Below are 19,037 nucleotides of genomic sequence, written 5' to 3'. Positions count from 1 at the left end.
AAAGATCAATAAAATAGGCCACTAGACAGACTGATATAAAAGAAAAGAAAGAATAACTAAATTGACGCAATAAAAAACGATAAAGGGGAAATTACCACAGATTCCACCGAAATTCAAACCATCATCAGAGAATATTACAAAAAACTCTATGCATATAAACTAGTAAACCTGGAAAAAATGGATAAACTCCTGGACACTTGTGTTCACCCAAACCTAAACCAGGAGGAAGCTGAAACTATAAATAGACCAATAACAAAATCTGAAGTTGAGGCAGCAATTAAGGGCCTACCACACACAAAAAAACCCAGGTCTAGATGGGTTTACAGCCGAATTCTACCAGACACACAAAGAGGAGCTGGTACCATTCCTTCTGAAACTATTCCTAATAATCCAAAAAGAGGGAATCCTTTCCAAACCATTTTATGAGACCAACATTATCCTGTTACCAAAACCTGGAAGAGACTAAACAAGAAAAGAAAAATTGAGGCCAACATCCACGATGTATATAGATGCAAAAATCTTCAATAAAATACTGGCAAGTTGATTGCCACAGCACATCAAAAAGCTTATCCATCATGATCAAGTAAGATTCATCCCAGGGATGCAAGACTGGTTCAACATATGCAAGTCTATAAATGTAATTCACCACGTAAACAGAACCAAAAACATAAACCACATGTTTATCTCAATTGATGCAGAGAAGGCCTTTTACAAAATTCAACAGCCTCTATTGCTAAAAACCCTCAATAAACTCGGTATTGATGAAACGTATCTCAAAGTAATAAAAGCTATTTATGACAAACCAACAGCCAATATCATACTGAATGGGCAAAAACTGGAAGCATTCCCTTTGAAATCCGGCATTAGACAAGGATGCCCTCTCTCACCACTCCTATTCAATATAGTACTGGAAGTTCTAGCCAGAGCAATCAGGCAAGAAAAAGAAATAAAGGGTATTCAAATAGAAACGGAGGAAGCCAAATTGTCTTTATTTGCAAATGACATGATAGTATACCTAGACGACCCCATCATCTCAGCCCAAAAACTCCTGAAACTGATAAGCAACTTCAGCAAAGTCTCAGGATATAAAATCAATGTGCAAAAATCACAAGCATTTCTCTACACCAATAACAGACTTAAAGAGAGCCAAATCAAGAACGAACTGCCATTCATAATTGCTACAAAGGTAATAAAATACCTAGGAATACAACTTACAAGAAATGTAAGGGACCTCTTCAACGAAAACCACAAACCACTGCTCAATGAAATAAGAGAGGACATGAAGAGATGGAGAAACATTCCATGTTCATAGTTAGGAAGAATCAATATCGTGAAAATGGCCATACTGCCCAAAGTAATTTACAGACTCAATGCTATCCCCATCAAGCTACCATTGACATTCTTCACAAAACTGCAAAAAACCACCTTGAACTTCATATGAAACCAAAAGAGAGCCCGCATAGCCAAGTCAATTCTAAGCAAAAATAATACAGCAGGAGGCATCACACTACTAAACTTCAAACTATACTACAAGTCTGTGGTAATCAAAACAGCATGGTACTGGTACCAAAACAGAGATATACACCAATGGAACAAAACAGAGACGTCGGAGGCAACACAACTTATCTACATCCATACGATCTTTGATAAACCTGACAAAAACAAGCAATGGGAAAAGGTGTTCCTGTTTAATAAATGGTGTTGGGAAAACTGGCTAGCCATGTGCAGAAAGCAGAAACTAGACCCCTTCCTGACACCTTACACTAAAATTAACTCCAGATGGATTAAAGACTTAAACATAAGACCTGGCACCATAAAAACCCTAGAAGAAAATCTAGGCAAAACCATTCAGGACATAGGAGTAGTCAAGGACTTCATGACCAAAACACCAAAAGCATTGGCAACAAAAGCCAAAATAGACAAATGGGACCTAATCAAACTCCGCAGCTTCTGCACAGCAAACGAAACAGTCACTGGAGTGAATCAGCAACCAACAAAATGGGAAAAATTTTTTGAAATGTACCCATCTGAGAAAGGGCTGATATCCAGAATTTACAAAAAACTCAAACAGATTTACAAGAACAAAACAAGTAATCCCATTCAAAAATGGGCAAAGGATATGAACAGACACTTTACAACAGAAGACATACATGAGGCCAACAAACATATGACAAAATGCTCATTATCACTGGTCATTAGAGAGATGCAAATCAAAACGACATTGAGATACCATCTCACACCAGTTAGAATGGCAATCATTAAAAAATCTGCAGGCAACAGATGCTGGAGAGGATGTGGAGAAATAGGAACACTTTTACACTGTTGGTTGGAGTGTAAATTAGTTCAACCATTGTGGAAGACAGTGTGGCGATCCCTCAAGGACCTAGAAATAGAAATTCCATTTGACCCAGCAATCCCATTACTGGGTATACATCCAAAGGACTATAAATAGTTTTACTATAAAATCACGTTCCAGTATAAGGACACAATGAACACGAATGTTCATTGCAGCACTGTTTTCAATAGCAAAGACCTGGAACCAGCCCAAGTGCCCATCGATGACAGATTGGACAAGGTAAACGTGGCACATATACATCATGGAATATTATGCAGCAATCAAAAATGAGGAGTTCGTATCCTTTGTAGGGACATGGATGAATCTGGAGAACATCATTCTCAGCAAACTGACACAAGAACAGAAAATGAAATACTGCATATTCTCACTCATGGGTGGGTGATGAACAATGAGAACACATGAACACAGGGAAGGGAGCACTACACACTGCGGTCTATTGGGGGGGATAGCGGAGAGACAGCGGGTTGCAGGGAGCTGGGGAGGGATAGCATGGGGAGAAATGCCAAATGTGGGTGAAGGGGAGGAAGGCAGCAAAACCAACTGCTATGTGTGTACCTATGCAACTATCTTGCATGTTCTGAACATGTACCCCAAAACCTAAAATGCAATTAAAAAAAGAGTTTTCATAATTGAATAAGCTAGCAGATAAATATTATATGGATAAATAATCATTATGTACATAAATAAAAATTGTATGTAGCAAGTAATTTGTATTATAAAATATCAAGAAAGACAAGTATACTAAAGATATTTTATCTAATGAAAATATTGCAAAGGTGATCAACTGAAAGAAGATGAGACTGTTTGGCTCTTATATCCCTTTATTTACAACTCTCTTACAATACTACTCATATTGTTTAAATATTTATTTAAACTAGAGGTTAGTAAAAACATGTCCTACTGCTCAAATTAGCCTCGCAGTCTTGACAATTTGTTTGATTTGTTTTCTATTCATGCTTTTGTGCTACAGTGGTAGAGCTGGGTAGTTGCAACAGAGATTGTCTGGCCCAGAAAGCCTAAAATATTTGTTATTTGGCTTTTGCAGAAAAGTGTTGGTAGTGCTAGTTTAAACTATGAATAAATTCCAATTAGGATATTATTAGACACGAATTCCTTGGGAAAGAAAAAACCTATCGTTTATTTATCTGTTCTTCATATGCAACGTGTTAAATTGCAGTACAAAACTGCAGTTGATACTCATTAAATGAGGGAAGAAGAAAAAGAAAGAAGACAGGAAGAGAAAGAAAAGCTGGAAACTATAAAGGATTCAGAAAAAAAAATCTAAAAACTCATGAAAAGAAAGCTCATTACCTGACTGGCTAGAGCAAGAAGCAACACTTATACGCTAGTAGGGGATTAAAAAATGAAACAAAGTGAAGATAATTGTCATGATTAACTAGTATTAACTCTTTTGAAAGAAATTTTAGTTGCATTAAGAAGCAATTTAGTCTCCCTGTCAGGACCTGACTCAAAAAGTGAAGGTGACTGTGACTCAGAAGGGAAATCATGTTGCTTGAGAGGATTGATCTGGGAGCAAGAGATCTCATTTCTTACTTCCACTCATCCACGTGTTAGGAATAAAGGTGCCTTTTCTGGGCCTCTCTCACCTTGCTTATAGTATGAATAAGAAAACTATCAATCTGAATGCAAGATACTAAATCAAATAATATTAAATATCCCTTGCATCCTTCATCTTTATGGCTCTACTGCCTCTAAGGTTCTGGGGTTCACTTAAATGTGCTAGTGCTTTTTCTAGTCTACTTTTGAATCCGTGTGTTATACTTCATCATTTAGCTTTCTTCTCCTTGTTATCCTAGTTAACTTGATTCCATTCCAAAGATAGCAGTTCCATTTGGATTCCTGTGCTCTTTACCCTGGTGACTAACCTGGACCTGAAACTTATTGCCCTCTGTCTCAATTAACCCAACTTTAGCTTCTCCCTGAGACAAGTATTTAACAGTACTCATTTTACTGAACTCAGCAAGCTGAATTTTGTTCCTAATATTCTTTCTGAACCTAGCTCCTCACCGTTGAGTCAGAGGCACTGATTTTTACCAAGGGATAGTTGCTACCTGATAAATAAAATAAATAGTTTAATTTTTGGGTTTCAGAAAACCAAAGATTAAATTGTAAGATCTTGGACTTAATCAAATTTCAAAAGTCTAACCCTTGTGCATACAAGACAAAGTTTATGTCAAAAATAAAAAACTTAAGAGAATGGCTAGGTGTGGGAAAATGTGTCCCCAATTGATCTCACTTGTATCAATGGCCATTTGAAGACTATATGCTGTGGCTGGGGTAAAACAGAGTTGAAGGGAAAGCTGAACAGAATTGAAGAGGGTTCTGCTGGAGTCAGTGCTTAAATTGGAGCTTTATGGCTAGGTAGGAATCTTCTGTGATATTTTAGGAGCAAGGCAGATAAGGCTATAACTGGAGCATCAAGTAAGGATGGGTACATACTCATAGGACTGACTGACTCTCAGTGCATAGTAATGGTGCAGGTGTGAAGTAAAAGAGATTATAAGTGAAAAAATATAATTGTAAAACAGCATGGAGTAAGTTATGAAACTATTGTGGAATTGTTCAAAAAGTTTTTACTAATAAAAATAAGTCTAATTTGACTTTTACTTGCAACAGCTAAAATATCAAAAGTGTCAGTACAGACATATATAAAATACATCTGTTTTACATTAAATGTAGATTGTATAGATAATGACAATATTCAGATACTTTAAGGTGTTAATATTCAAGGTAAAACTGTATAGTTAATAGAAGAATTATTGAGGAACTTTCTTTTGAAGAAAGACAAAAGAAATAAAGCTTTACAATCTTAAAACTTTAAAAGCTTCTTAAATAAAACTTTAAAATCACACACCTTAAGGCAAAAATTGGTTATATTGATTACATTTATCAAAATAAAGTTTTATACAACAAAAAAACACCTTGAACACAATTGTTAGTATCACAAAAGGCCCAAAGAGTTGTGCTATTTAAAAGAGTAAAAGAACTGCTATCTAAAAATTTATGCAAGGACCTCTAAAAATTATGAAAAAGGCACAAAAAATGAGTAAAGGAAATAAAAAACAACTTACAGAAGAAAAAACCCAAAAGGTAAAACTATATAAATCATGCTCATCTTATTAACTGTCATAGAAATGAAAGGTAAATATGTCTCTTGGACTGGAAAGTATTAGAAAGCTGGATAATGCCAAGTGTTGATTAGAATATAGGCATCTAAAACCCCTGGTCTGTAAACTGGCACAGCAATTTTTGAGTGCAAACTGGCAGTACTTAGTCAAATTAAATATAAAAATATAATGTGAGCCTGCACATGTGCTTCTGGGATTACATCCTAAAGTAAATTATTACAGGAGTATTTATGAGGATGTTGATGACAGCATCATTTTTATTTTAGAGTTGGAGACATCTGGGAGCCCATAACAGGGAAGTGGATACAAAAAAATTGTGATCGATGCACACACACTTCAGAGTACTATGAAGCTGTTGTAATGGCCTACTAAATGAACAATTTGCAAAGCACATGAATCTTAAAGATATATTTTTAGATTAACTGCAAACACAGAGATAAAAAAGTGAATGAAATAATTTCATTCTTTAACAATTTTGGAGTATAAAAATGATAAGGCATTTTAAATGGTGACACAAAACAAAGAAATCGACATTAGGGCATGGGGACAATGAAAAAAACTAATGATGTAATTAACAAAAAGAGTAAATAGCATAAGAGGTAAGAAAATAAAATCACACCAATATAATTTAAGCTATAACATAAATGGTTTTTCTAGTTTGTTTGAGTCTATATGATTCACTGCAAGGTATTTCCTATAGAACAGAAGTCCAAACTTAAGTAAAATCAATATATCTTAGAGATAATCTAATCTACCAGTTATCATTTTAATATGAAGAAATTCAAACAAAATTATTAAGGCTGAGTGAGTAGCCCACACAAGTCTAGATCACACTATTGACTTTTGGTCCAAAGAACATCCCACCAAATTACATTGACCTGTTAATCAAAACCAAACAGTAAACTTCAAACTGAGAGTTTCCTTAACCTAGAGTTGTTTAGTATTCAATTGATGACATAGTACAGAAGATGTGACTCCTATAATAATAAATCCTTTAAAAAAATTAGCAAGAAGAGTTATTCAACACTAATTAACAAGTTATGGTTACAACAATTTTGCTCTGATATACTTCATTTGTTTAAAAAAAAGATATTCTCATTATTTTGGCACATCCATGCATTTAACTGAAGGGCATAACATCAAAAATTCGTAAGCACTAACTACAGAGGGGTACATTTCAGGACTTTCCTAATGTTTCTGGAAAATGAAATGATACTGGTACTGCCATGTTCCTTTTAACTCCTTCCTAGGGGATGTACTTATTAGAAGTTTGACTATGCCACCCTGAGAATTTAGACTGCGCTAAAGTACTCATCAATCCACACTAGAAGATTTTTTTTTTTTGCGACAGTCTCACTCTGTTGCCAGGGGCCAGCAAGCTGGAGTGCAGTGGTGCGATCATCTCTGCTCACTGCAATTTCCACCTTCCTGGTCAAGCAATTCTCCTGCCTCAGCCTCCCAAGTAGCTGGGACTACAGGTGCGCCACCACTCCCAGCTAATTTTTGTATTTTTTAGTGGAGATGGGGTTTCACCATGTTGGCCAGGATGGTCTCGATCTCCTGACCTCATGATCCACTCGCCTTGGCCTCCCAAAGGTGCTGGGATTACAGTCATGAGCCACCGCACCCGGCCAAAGATAGTATTTTTAGGTATTTACTAAATAGAGTTAGATCTTCCTTTTGCTTACCCAGGTTGAATTCCTAGTCCCCTTTCTCTACTCTTTTGTGCTTAGTCGGCCTCAAAGGGATGAAGTTTTGTTAAAATAGTTCTTACAAATTTGATTGGATATGGAGCTCTTTCATTCAGCAAATATAAAATGATAATGTACTCTGGTCAAGACAGCAAATGATTATGTAAAATATTATTGCTCTGGAAATGAATTTATTCTGTGGAACCGATCTTGTTGTAAAGAGAGAGCTCAAAACCTCTATATCAGCTGTCATAACTTCCTTGTGTTCAAGAATTGCAATTTGGTGGTGGGTCCCAGAAAAAGATATCTGGAACTTTTTAAAAAGAGTGATTAGATTAGCTTCACTAGAATAATTTACCTAAGTGAAAGTCAACTGATTTCTCAATTTTGTCTTTATTGCAGTTTCATTTTTCTTTAAACTAAATTAAGTTTATATATGTGCAGATGTGTTTCTAAACTCCCTGGTCTCTTCCATTCCTCTACTTCGTTTTCCTGGTGCCAATTTCTATACTTCCTTAACTAATGTAAATTTATTATATACAATTTGGTATTTGAAGAAGCTTTCCAACTTTATTATTTTTCAAAGTTTCCTTGGCTTTCAAAATTCCTGACATTTTGTATACATACAAATTTCAGAATGACCTTGATAATATCTATAAAAACTACTTGCTTATAGGCCGGGCGCGGTGGCTCAAGCCTGTAATCCCAGCACTTTGGGAGGCCGAGGCGGGTGGATCACGAAGTCAACAGATCGAGACCATCCTGGTCAACATGGTGAAACCCCGTCTCTACTAAAAATACAAAAAAAATTAGCTGGGCACGGTGGTGCGTGCCTGTAATCCCAGCTACTCAGGAGGCTGAGGTAGGAGAATTGCCTGAACCCAGGAGGTGGAGGTTGCGGTGAGCCGAGATCGCGCCATTGCACCCCGGCCTGGGTAACAAGAGTGAAACTCCGTCTCAAAAAAAAAAAAAAAAAAAAAACTACTTGCTTATATTATAATTTGATGGTGTTGAATCTATAACACCATTTGGGGGGACCATTGCCCTCCGTATGCTATTGAATCTTTAAATCCATGAATATGGCATAGCCCTCCATTTACTTAAGTAAGATATTACAACTAATACCTTATAGCTTGTGGTGAGACAATCTTGGTTCATTGGATCTACTTGCAAGTCTACGATGGCTTAGAGGTAATAGCTTGCTTTAATTTATAACCTTTTTTGTTAGTATATAGTAATGCAATTGATATTTGCTAATTATTCTTGTATTCAAATCCCTGCTAAATATACTTATAAATTCTAATAATTTACTTATAGAGTCATTTTTTATTTTCTACATGCCCAAACATATTGTCTGCAAATAGTGACAGTTGTGTTTCTTCTTTTCCAATTCTTACAATTTTAATTTATTTTCCTTGCTATATCTCACCAGTTAAAACCTCAAGGATAATGTCAAATTGAAGTAATCCTAGTCTCCTTTTTATTTCAAATGTGCAAGATTTCAACTTTTTATACTTAATTTTGATGATTGCTGTAGGCATTGTTGTAGGCTTATGTATATACCACTTGTCAGATTACGGACATTTTTTTCTATTACTCATCTGCTAGGTATTTTTTATATTAATTTAAAAATGATGAACCGATGTTGAATTTTTTTGCATGTATTTTCTGCACCTAATAATGTAATTGTGATGAATTATCCCTGTCATTCCATTAATGAATTGTTGACTGATTAGCAATTCTCAACCATTATTGCAGTCTTAGAAATACACTCAGCTTTGTTATGATGTCCATTATTCTGATATATAGCTATATTTGGGCTGACCATATTTTAAGATATTGCATTTTTGTGTATAAAGAAGGTAAATCTGTGATTTTACCTTCTTTTAATGTACTTGTCAGATTTGATATCATTATGTTGTTTACATGAAAGAAATAGAGAATAATTTGGTATCATTTATCTCTTAAAATTTTGGTAAATTTACTGGCAAAAGCATTTAAGCCTGAATTTTCTTTCCTGTGGAAACCAATTTTTAATTATTGATACATTTTCTCTGATGGATTTAGGACTATTAAGAATTTCTGTGTTTCTTGTGTTAATTTTAGTAATTTAGGTTTTTTAGACATTAGTCAATTTCTATCTACCTTTTTCAAACTCATTGGTATAAAGTTTTGAATACAATCCTTTTGTCTTTTAAAAGTATTTAGGGTCTGTAGTAGTATTCCATTTTCAATCCCCAAATTGGTAATTTGTACATTCTTTTTCTTCTTGAATTTGTTTGTAATTATTTTCTATTTTATTGTAGTTATTTTCTATGTTGTTATTTTTTGTTTGCATCTTTAGAAAAGATGATAAATTTATATAATCTGGAGAGAAACCAGAGTGTAAGTTTGCATCTCTATTGATTCCTCCCTTCTACTCTCTGTTGATTTAACTTGATCTTCACTTTATAACTTTCAGTGTTAGGCATCAGGCTCTTTAATTTCTGACATTTCTAATGTTATAATATATGCATGTGAATACAGCATTAGCTGTGTCTCACATTCTTTACACTGCATTTTTATCACCATTCAGTTGAAAGCATTTCTGATTTTCTTTGTCATTGTTTTCTCTGACCAATAGATGATTTAGAAGCTGTGTCTGATGCTTCTGGTGACAACATTTCATCTCCTAGTCTGCTCTGGTTACAGCCTCAGCTGCAGTGAGCTCCTTTCTTGCTGACAGCCTTTCACCTCAAGTGTGAGCCATGTAACTCTCTACTTCCTACTCCAGGACAACTCAGATTCTCTGGGAGGCTGCTTGACTTGTGCAGAAATCCAGCCATCCAATAAAGGAAATTTAACACCTCCAATGCCACTCAATTCATGGTTAATTGGAGCTGGTATATAAATGTTTCAGCCTCCTCACTTTCAGTAGTAAATCCTGGGGTGCTTTATGCCTGTCACAGGTCCCTAAGCAATCATGTCATCATTAAACAAACCAGATACTTTACATCACTGGCCTTCCCAGTTTCCTTGTCTGGATTTTCCCATTTTTCTCATCTCTTCTTCCAGAGAGCACCTCCCAAATAGACTATCTATACTAAGTTCTTGCCTCCAGATCTGCTTTTGGGGGAATTCAAAATGGAAGTATTGTAGTAGTTAAATTCCAATTTCAAAGAAACTCATTAGGTTTTTAAATTTTAATTAGTGATTTCTAGCTTACTGTGGTCAAAGAAAATGTCCTCTAAAATCAGTGTTTTTAAATCATGTTTATATATTACCTGTTCCAAAATAAGTAACATTAATATCTTAAAAGAGTATAATATATAATATTGCAGGTGGTGGTATTTTTAGTGGACAGAGAAAAGGAATTATAAATAGAAATGATCAAGGACAACTTCCTTCTTGTGTTGTCATTTGGGTACTTAAATGTGTTCTGCCATCTTTGCAGCTGAGTGATGAAATTAAGCCTGAAGTTGCCTCTCATTTAAGATGCCCTCACCTTATAAAAGCTAAGTGGGAATGGTGGAGCTCCATATAAAGTAGGCAAGGAGCAGGCTGCATGTGAGAATGTTTTAATGCAGGCCTTAATCAAAGAGTTTTTCAAGGTCACCCATGGTGTAACCACACAGTCAAGAGAACTGATGTGGATTTGTGACCAACATTTCCTGTAGCAAGTTAGAATTTGTCTGTAAAGTTCTGTGTTCACTTCCATAGAAGAGACTAGTATGGCTCTTGGTGGCCCTTGGTAAGAAGCTGATTGTCGACAGAGGTGAATGCATAATTTATCCAGAAAAAAATAAAATTGTGAACCATTTTACAAAATACATGAATAAAAGTGTCATTAAAGGTACTAACATATGATGTTTTTACATTTTTTCCATAGTCTTACTCCTGACTTATTATGGTATTTCCAAATGTGCTATTAATGTCATAACAAGTAAAAAATTATAATTACTAATTATTAGCATAAATTTTACCATTCATCTGTTTTTTCTTTAAACAAAAAATATTATTTTTTTAGTTTGTTTTTTAATTGCATTTTACGTTTTGGGGTACATATGAAGAACATGCAAGATAGTTGCATAGGTACACACATGGCAGTGGGTTTTGCTGCCTTCCTCTCGTTCACCCACATTTGGCATTTCTCCCCAGGCTATCCCTCCCCACCTCCCCCTCCCACTGGCCCTCCCCTTTTCCCCCCAATAGACCCCAGTGTTTAGTACTCCCCTTTCTGTGTCCATGTGTTCTCATTTTTCATCACCCACCTATGAGTGAGAATATGCGGTGTTTCATTTTCTGTTCTTGTGTCAGTTTGCTGAGGGTGATGTTCTCCAGATTCATCCATGTCCCTACAAACGACACGAACTCATCATTTCTGATTGCTGCATAATATTCCATGGTGTATATGTGCCACATTTTTCCAATCCAGTCTATTATCAGTGGGCATTTGGGTTGATTCCAGGTCTTTGCTATTGTAAACAGTGCTGCAATGAACATTCGTGTACATGTGTCCTTATAGTAGAATGATTTATAGTCTTTTGGATATATACCCAGTAATGGGATTGCTGGGTCAAATGGAATTTCTATTTCTAAGGCCTTGAGGAATCGCCACACCGTCTTCCACAATGGTTGAACTAATTTACACTCCCACCAACAGTGTAAAAGTGTTCCTTTTTCTCCACATCCTCTCCAGCATCTGTTGTCTCCAGATTTTTTAATGATCGCCATTCTAACTGGCGTGAGATGGTATCTCAATGTGGTTTTGATTTGCATCTCTCTGATGACCAGTGACGATGAGCATTTTTTCATATGATTGTTGACCTCATATATGTCTTCTTTCGTAAATTATCTGTTCATATCCTTTGCCCACTTTTGAATGGGCTTGTTTCTTTTTTTCCTGTAAATCTGCTTGTGTTCTTTGTAAATTCTGGATATCAGCCCTTTGTCAGATGGGTAGACTGCGAAAACTTTTTCCCATTCTGTTGGTTGCCGATGCACTCTAGTGACTGTTTCTTTTGCTGTGCAGAAGCTGTGGAGTTTCATTAGGTCCCATTTGTCTATTTTGACTTTTGTTGCCAATGCTTTTGGTGTTTTGTTCATGAAGTCCTTGCCTACTCCTATGTCCTGGATGGTTTTGCCTAGATTTCCTTCTAGGGTTTTTATGGTGCCAGGTTTTATGTTTAAGTCTTTAATCCATCTGGAGTTAATTTTAGTGTAAGGTGTCAGGAAGGGGTCCAGTTTCTGCTTTCTGCACATGGCTAGCCAGTTTTCCCAACACCATTTATTAAACATGGAATCCTTGCCCCATTGCTTGTTTTTGTCAGGTTTATCAAAGATTGTATAATTGTATGTATGTTGTGTTGCCTCTGGTGCCTCTGTTTTGTTCCATTGGTCTATATCTCTGTTTTGGTACCAGTACCATGCTGTTTTGATTACTGTAGCCTTGTAGTATAGTTTGAAATCTGGTAGTGTGATGCCCCCCGCTGTGTTCTTTTTGCTTAGAATTGACTTGGCTATGCGGGCTCTCTTTTGGTTCCATATGAAGTTCATGGTGGTTTTTTCCAGTTCTGTGAAGAAAGTCAATGGTAGCTTGATGGGGATAGCATTGATTCTGTAAATTACTTTGGGCAGTATAGCCATTTTCATGATATTAATTCTTCCTAACCATGAACATGGAATGTTTCTCCATCTGTTTGTGTCCTCTCTGATTTCGTTGAGCAGTGGTTTGTAGTTCTCCTTGAAGAGGTCCCTTACGTTCCTTGTGAGTTGTATTCCAAGGTATTTTATTCTTTTTGTAGCAATTGCGAATGGCAGTTCGCTCTTGATTTGGCTTTCTTTAAGTCTGTTATTGGTGTAGACGAATGCTTGTGATTTTTGCACATTGATTTTATATCCTGAGACTTTGCTGAAGTTGTTTATCAGTTTCAGGAGTTTTTGGGCTGAGGCGATGGGGTCTTCTAGGTATACTATCATGTCGTCTGCAAATAGAGACAATTTGGCTTCCACCTTTCCTATTTGAATATCCTTTATTTCTTTTTCTTGCCTGATTGCTCTGGCTAGAACTTCCAGTACTATATTGAATAGGAGTGGTGAGAGAGGGCATCCTTGTCTAGTGCCAGATTTCAAAGGGAATGCTTCCAGTTTTTGCCCATTCAGTATGATATTGGCTGTTGGTTTGTCATAAAGAGCTTTTATTACTTTGAGATACATTCCATCGATACCGAGTTTATTGAGGGTTTTGGGCATAAAGGGCTGTTGAATTTTGTCAAATGCCTTCTCTGCGTCAATTGAGATAATCATGTGGTTTTTGTTTTTGGTTCTGTTTATGTGGTGAATTACGTTGATAGACTTGCGTATGTTGAACCAGCCTTGAATCCCCGGGATGAATCCTACTTGATCATGATGAATAAGCTTTTTGATTTGCTGTTGCAATCGGCTTGCCAATATTTTATTGAAGATTTTTGCATCTATGTTCATCATGGATATTGGCCTGAAGTTTTCTTTTCTCGTTGGGTCTCTGCCGGGTTTTGGTATCAGGATGATGTTGGTCTCATAAAATGATTTGCTAAGGATTCCCTCCTTTTGGATTGTTTGAAATAGTATTAGAAGGAATGGTACCAGCTCCTCCTTGTGTGTCTGGTAGAATTCGGCTGTGAACCCGTCTGGACCTGGGCTTTTTTTGTGTTGTAGGCTCTTAATTGCTGCCTCAACTTCAGACCTTGTTATTGGTCTATTCATAGTTTCAGCTTCCTCCTGGTTTAGGCTTGGGAGGACACAGGAGTCCAGGAATATCCATTTCTTCCAGGTTTACTAGTTTATGCTCATAGAGTTGTTTGTAATATTCTCTGATGATGGTTTGAATTTCTGTGGAATCTGTGGTGATTTCCCCTTTATCATTTTTTATTGCATCTATTTGGTTGTTCTCTCTTTTATTTTTAATCAATCTGGCTAGTGGTCTGTCTATTTTGTTGATCTTTTCAAAAAACCAGCTCTTGGATTTATTGATTTTTTGAAGGGTTTTTCGTGTCTCAATCTCCTTCAGCTCAGCTCTGATCTTAGTAATTTCTTGTCTTCTGCTGGGTTTTGAGTTTTTTTGATCTTGCTCCTCTAGCTCTTTCAATTTTGATGATAGGGTGTCAATTTTGGATCTCTCCATTCTCCTCATATGGGCACTTATTGCTATATACTTTCCTCTAGAGACTGCTTTAAATGTGTCCCAGAGGTTCTGGCACGTTGTGTCTTCGTTCTCATTGGTTTTGACGAACTTCTTTATTTCTGCCTTCATTTCGTTGTTTACCCAGTCAACATTCAAGAGCCAGTTGTTCTTTTCTTTAAGAATATTGAATATTGGCCCCCACTCTCTTCTGGCTTGTAGTGTTTCTGCCGAGAGATCTGCTGTGAGTCTGATGGGCTTCTTTTTGTGGGTGACCCGACCTTTCTCTCTGGCTGCCCTTAGTATTCTCTCCTTTATTTCAACCCTGTTGAATCTGACGATTATGTGCCTTGGTGTTGCTCTTCTTTCGGAATATCTTTGTGGTGTTCTCTGTATTTCCTGCAATTGAGTGTTGGCTTGTCTTGCTAGGTGGGGGAAATTTTCCTGGATGATGTCCTGAAGAGTATTTTCCAGCTTGGATTCATTCTCTTCGTCCCCTTCTGGTACACCTATCAAACGTAGGTTAGGTCTTTTCACATGGTCCCACATTTCTTGGAGACTTTGTTCATTCCTTTTTGCGCTTTTTTCTCTGATCTTGGTTTCTCGTTTTATTTCATTGAGTTGGTCTTCGACTTCAGATATTCTTTCTTCTTCTTGGTCAATTCGGCTATTGAAACTTGTGTTTGCTTCGCGAAGTTCTCGTATTGTGTTTTTCAGCTCCTTTAATTCATTCATATTCCTCTCTAAGGTATCCATTCTTGTTATCATTTCCTCGAATCTTTTTTCAAATCTTTTTTCAAGGTTCTTAGTTTCTTTGCATTGATTTAATACATGATCTTTTAGCTCACAAAAGTTTCTCATTATCCATCTTCTGAAGTCTAATTCCATCATTTCGTCACAGTCATTCTCCGTCCAGCTTTGCTCCCTTGCTGGTGAGGAGTTTTGGTCCTTTCTAGGAGGCGGGGTGTTCTGCTTTCGGGTGTTTTCCTCCTTTTTGCGCTGGTTTCTTCCCATCTTTGTGAATTTGTCCGCTGGTCGTCTGCGTAGTTGCTGACTTTTCGTTTGGGTCTCTGAGTGGACACCCAGAATGTTGATGATGAAGTATTTCTGTTGCTTGGTTTTCCTTCTACCAGTCTAGCCCCTTCGCTGTATGACTGCTGAGGTCCGCTCCAGACCCTGCTTGTCTGGGGTGCACCTCTAGTAGCTGTGGCACAGCGAGGGATGCTATCAGTTTCTTTTTCTGCTCTCTTTGTCCCAGGATGATGACTGCCTAATGTCCGTCTTTTGGATATAGAGGGGTCAGGGAGCTGCTTGAGGAGACAGTTTGTACTTTATAGGGGTTTAATTGCTGAGCTGTGCACTCTGTTGTTCATTCAGGGCTGTTAGGCTGCTATGTTTGATTCTGCTGCAACAGAGCTCATTAAAAAACCCTTTTTTTTTTCTCAAATGCTCTGTGTTGAGGGGTTTGGGCTTTATTTTTGGATGTCCGATCAGGTGTCCTGCCCAGTTAGAAGGCAGACTAGCCACTGTTTGGCTGCCGAGGCTCCGCCCTGCTGTTGTGTGATTCGCGCTGTTCCTGCCGACTCTGCTGTGGTCTCTGCCATGCCCTGCAGCGGAGTCTCTTCATTGTAGCGTGTTGCCTCGGCAACGGCAGGCTGCGTCAGCAGTAGGCGTGTATCTCAGTTGGGGCGGGTTGCCTCAGCAACGGCTGGCTGCGTCAGCAGTGGGCGTGTATCTCATTTGGGGCGGGTTGCCTCGGCAATGGCTGGCTGCGTCAGCAGTGGGCGTGTACCTCAGTTGGGGCGGGTTGCCTCGGTAGTGGTGGACGCCCCTCCCCCACAGAGCGTCTCGGACCGTCTGCTCGGGATAGTTTGAAATCGCGGTTTTGTTCGTCCCACTGTGTATCCCAATCCCTGCAATCCCCTGGGCTGGCCTACTGTCCAAGTCTCTTTCAGTCTCAAGTCCAGCCCTCTCAAGTCTCAGGTTGCTGGTTCAACAGGGCACCCGGACAAGCGCGCCCTGTGGGGATTGCTGGGTAGGGCCGGCCGCCGCCGCCCCGGCTGCCGGCTTCGCCAGGCAGACCTACTGCCTAGCGTCCCGTGTCTTTTTTATACTTGGGAGTTTCCCCGTTCTGTGGGCAACAAAGATCAGTCTGGAAATGCCGCTCTGACTCACCGTTTGTGGATTCAATGAGAAGAGCTCCAATCCTGGGTTGTTCTCACAGCACCATCTTGAGTCCTCCCCCCGTCTCCAGATTTTTTAATGATCACCACTCTAACTGGCATGAGATGGTATCTCAGTGTGGTTTTGATTTGCATCTCTCTAAGCACCCGTGATGATGAGCATTTTGTCGTATGTTTGTTGGCCTCATGTATGTCTTCTTTTGTAAAGTGTCTGTTCATATCCTTTGCCCATTTTTGAATGGGCTTGTTTGTTTTTTTTTCCTGTAAATCTGTTTGAGTTCTTTGTAAATTCTAGATATCAGCCCCTTGTCAGATGGGTAAATTGCAAAATTTTATTCCCATTCTGTTGGTTGCTGATTCACTCTAGTGACTGTTTCTTTTGCCGTGCAGAAGCTGTGGAGTTTGATTAGGTCCCATTTGTCTATTTTGGCTTTTGTTGCCAATGCTTTTGGTGTTTTGGTCATGAAGTCCTTGCCTACTCCTATGTTCTGAATGGTTTTGCCTAGGTATTCCTCTAGGGTTTTTTTATGGTGCCAGGTCTTATGTTTAGTGGTAGCTTGATGGGGATAGTGTCAATTCTGTAAATTACTTTGGGCAGTATAGCCATTTTCACGATATTGATTCTTCCTAACCATGAACATGGAATATTTCTCCATCTCTTTCTGTCCTCTCTTATTTCGTTGAGCAGTGGTTTTTAGTTTTCCTTGAAGAGGTTCCCTACATTCCTTGTTAGTTGTATTCCTAGGTATTTTATTTTTCTTGTAGCAATTGTGAGTAACAGTTTGTTCTTGATTTGGCTCTCTTTAAGTCTGTTGTTGGTGTATAGGAATGCTTGTAATTTTCGCATATTGATTTTATGTTCTGAGACTTTGCTAAGTTGCTTATCAGTTTCAGGAATTTTTGGGCTGAGATGATGGGGTTGTCTAGATATACTATCATGTCATCTGCAAATAGAGACAATTTGTCCTTCTCCTTTCCCATTTGAATACCCTTTATTTCTTTTTCTTGCCTGATTGCTGTGGCTAGAACTTCCAGTACTATATTGAATAGGAGTGGTGAGAGAGGGCATCCTTGTCTAATGCCACATTTCAAAGGGAATGCTTCCAGTTTTTTCCCATTCAGTATGATATTGGTTGTTGGTTTGTGGTAAATAGCTTTTATTACTTTGAGATACATTCCATCAATACCGAGTTTACTGAGGGTTTTAGCATAAAGGGCTGTTGAATTTTGTCAAAGGCCTTCTCTGCGTCAATTGAGATAATCATGTGGTTTATGTTTTTGGTTCTGTTTATGTGGTGAATTACGTTTATAGACTTACATATATTGAACCAGCCTTGCATCCCCATGATAAATCCTACTTGATCATGATGGATAAGCTTTTTGATGTGCTGTTGCCAGTATTTTATTGAAGATTTTTGCATGTATATTCATCATGGATATTGGCCTGAAGTTTTCTTTTTTTGTTGAGTCTCTGCCGGTTTTGGTATCAGGATGATGTTGGTCTCATAAAATGATTTGGGAAGGATTCCCTCTTTTTGGATTATTTGGAATAGTTTCAGAAGGAATGGTACCAGCTCCTCTTTGTGTGTCTGGTAGAATTCGGCTTTGAACCCATCTGGACCTGGGCTTTTTTGTGTGGTAGGCTTTTAATTGCTGCCTCGAATTCAGACCTTGTTATTGGTCTATTCATAGTTTCAGTTTCCTCCTATTTTAGGTTTGGGAGAACACAAGTGTCCAGGAATTTATCCATTTCTTCCAGGTTTCCTAGTTTATGTGCATAGATTTTTTTGTAATATTATCTGATGATGGTTTGAATATCGATGGAATCTGTGGTAATTTCCTTTTTATCATTTTTTATTGCATCTATTTGGTTGTTCTCTCTTTTCTTTTTTATCAGTATGGCTAGTGGTCTGTCTATTTTGTTGTTCTTTTCGACAAAACAGCTCTTGGATTTATTGATTTTTTTGAAGGAATTTTCATGTCTCTATCTCCTTCAGTTCTGCTCTGATCTTAGTTATTTTTTGTCTTCTGCTAGGTTTTGAGTTTTTTTATCTTGTTCCTCTAGCTCCTTCAATTTTGATGATAGGGTGCCAATTTTGGATTTCTCCACTCTTCTCATGTGTGCATTTATTGCTATATATTGTTCTCTAGAGACTGCTTAAAATGTGTCCCAGAAATTCTGTATGTTGTGTCTTCATTCTCATTGGTTTTGAAGAATTTCTTTATTTCTGCCTTCATTTCATTGTTTATCCAGTCAACATTCAAGAGCCAGTTGTTCAGTTTTCATGAAGCTGTGCAGTTCTGAGTTAGTTTCTGAATTCTATGTTCTAACTTGATTGCACTATGGTCTGAGAGACTGTTTGTTATTATGTCCGTTGTTTTGCATTTGCTGAGGAGTGATTTACTTCCAATTATGTGGTCAGTTTTAGAGTAGGTGTGATGTGGTGCTGAGAAGAATGCATATTCTGTGGATTCGGGGTGGAGAGTTCTGTAAATGTCTATCAGGTTTGCTTGTTCCAG

This window comes from Callithrix jacchus, chromosome 13, assembly GCF_049354715.1.
Source record: "Callithrix jacchus isolate 240 chromosome 13, calJac240_pri, whole genome shotgun sequence".
NCBI classification, from domain to species: Eukaryota; Metazoa; Chordata; class Mammalia; order Primates; family Cebidae; genus Callithrix; species Callithrix jacchus.
This window is presented reverse-complemented; position numbering follows the sequence as displayed.